Here is a 2,734-nt window from a genome sequence, read left to right as displayed (position 1 = left end):
CTACTAAAAGAAATGGCTTAAAACCTTGTAGAAAGAAGGTAACAATAGAACAACTGTTACCCTGGAAGATAACTCTGAGGCTTTTATTTCTTATTCCATGGTTTACTTCTTAGTTAGTGGAACATCCACCCAGAAAAGGCTCTGAACATCTTTTCCTCAGGCAGTATTCAGTGGGATTAGGTACCCTTTATTAAGTACTAGTGCCAGGTGCAAGGGTAATTTCAAAGGATTTTGCCATGGCCTGATTAAAATCACCTCCCACTTTGTGCACAATAGAGGTTGTATGGTACACATATTTTGGATAATAAAGTGTCCTAAGAAAACACTGTATCTCAGCTGCTCCCTGCTTCTTTGTCCCATGATCTGGGCAGAGAGAATCCCACTTGGGTTGCCAGGCAACAATATTGATCTCACAGTCTGTCACAATAGCCCCATGGCAAATCAACCCAACTCAAACATGACCTCACTTTATATCCTCATTTCTCTACTCGTGAAAACACAAGTCTCTCTGTGAGTTATAAGTATTTTTCCTTCTACCTTTAATATGGCTGTAGTAAACCAAGCATTATTAAAGGCATCCTTTTTTATCCCAGTAGTTTGTTGAACATTAAGACATGATCCATATAATCTACTTCTCATATCAGGAGAATGAAAACAAGCCCACACTTGTGCCCATTATTTACTCAGGCCTTTGTTACTATACCCCTTTTTAAATGTTAATATTTTTCCCCTGAGACTGTGTGTCTATTATGAATAAATTAAGTTTTAAAAAATCACTGATAATTGCAGTAATTTCTCATATGATGTTACTGGTGATTAAAGGAGAAACCTTTAGAGTAAATTTTACTATTACATCAGTCATTCAAATATTAATAATTTGGGTAAATTATAATGTCATTATGCCACAAATATATTATGCAGTACTATCAAAAGGCTTTGCAGAATATGGATACAACTAGAATTTTAAAAGCCTGGATAAGGCAGCTTAAATTTTCTAACACCCTTCAGTTTTGCCTGTCATAGCCTACAATGATGTCATTTTTCTCCATGGGTGAAATTGAGTACTGCTCTCTTGAAAACTCTATTTATTAAAAAAAATTTGTATTGAATCATAGAAAAGAATCCTTTCATTCAGAATGTATTCATCTTTGGTGCACTTAAGGTAGCTAAAGACAAAGATTGCAATATATCCTGTAAATGTATCCTATAAAAACAGACAAAAATAATAAGGTAGAAGAAAGCATTCCCAAAACCAAAGCAAGAAGAAGAGAACTGGGAAGGTTGAGTATAAATGTATGTGAAGAGTCCAAGTACATCATTAAACTAAAAATATTTAAGTAAAAACTATCTTAAAAAATTAAAACTTATTGTAAAGGAGATATAATAAACTGATAGTAATTATTTTATAACTTGAGATAATTCTGACTTTTAAGTGTCTTACATTCCAATTAGAAGAAATAGCCTGACAGAATAGACTATGTAAGTGAAAGAGAGCAGTTTTTGGAGGTTATTGCTCTTTTGATGTCTCTCCATCCAGCTCCTAAGTAAATCATACATCTAGGCTTATTCTTATTTATGAGTACCCAGCCCTTAATTTGGCTTAATTTCCAGCCAGCTTTTCTTAAATTAACACTTTTATCTTTTGCCTTTGGCTTTTCTTGTTCTCTAAATTCTGTAATTCTTACTCTTACTCTGTGGCTTGCTGTGTAGCTGGGTGGCTGGCTTCTGGAGCCCTCTTCCTCCTCCTCCTCCTCTGACTCCTTGATTTTAGAGCTTTCTACCCAGTTTTCTCCTTCTATATATACTCTGAGCTTCCAAGTCCCACCTATCCTTTCTCCTTTCTTGCTATTGGCCAGTTCTTTATTAAATCATCAGGTGCTTTACACAGTCACAGTAACACAGCTTCACAGAGTTAAACAAATTCAACATGAACAAAAGCAGTACACCTTAAAATAATATTCTATTACATAGAGCTATTTGGTACCTACAACAAATGAACTTCAGTGCCAAAGTAATAGGCAAAAAATCACATGTGGAAACAAACAGGTATAACCATACTGATAGTCCACAATGTACACTTTAAAGTTAAATTAGTGAATGAGAAAATGAAGGGCACTACATATTGATAAAGTGAGAAATTCAACAAGAGTCCATAAACATATGTTCTTGTGACATTGATGTTCCCAATTTTATAAAGCACTCACTACAAAATACGAGATAGATAGAATTCATAATTATTTTGGGTGATTTCAATACATGATTATATCAGTTATCAAAACAAAAGGAAAGCAATGAACAACTGATATACAAATAAATGGACTAATTTAACATTTACAGAACTTTCAATGGAACAGTAGCAGAATTCATTTTTATCAGCAGCCTGAGCAGTTATTTTTCAAAATGGTTTTATGCAAAGCAAATCTTCTCAAAAACAAGGTAATTGAAATAATTTTTATTTTTATGAGATCACAGTATAAAAAATACAAAATAGAACAAAAATGAACTATAGGAAATATATAAACACATGGAGGCTAGAAAACAAAACACTGAACAATCAGTGAGATGCTAAAGAAACTGGGAGTGGATTCCAAAGTTCTTAGACACAAATGGTGGTAGGAATAGAGTATAACATTCTTGAAATGTATGAAAATATCAGAGCATTGGAATCTACAAAAAATAAAGTGTTGCAAGAGGGAAGTCGAAGTCTATTTGTGTGTTCTGTTCTCTTTTTTTT

The sequence above is a fragment of the Peromyscus eremicus genome, unplaced genomic scaffold (assembly GCF_949786415.1).
Source record: "Peromyscus eremicus unplaced genomic scaffold, PerEre_H2_v1 PerEre#2#unplaced_1689, whole genome shotgun sequence".
NCBI lineage: Eukaryota > Metazoa > Chordata > Mammalia > Rodentia > Cricetidae > Peromyscus > Peromyscus eremicus.
This window is presented reverse-complemented; position numbering follows the sequence as displayed.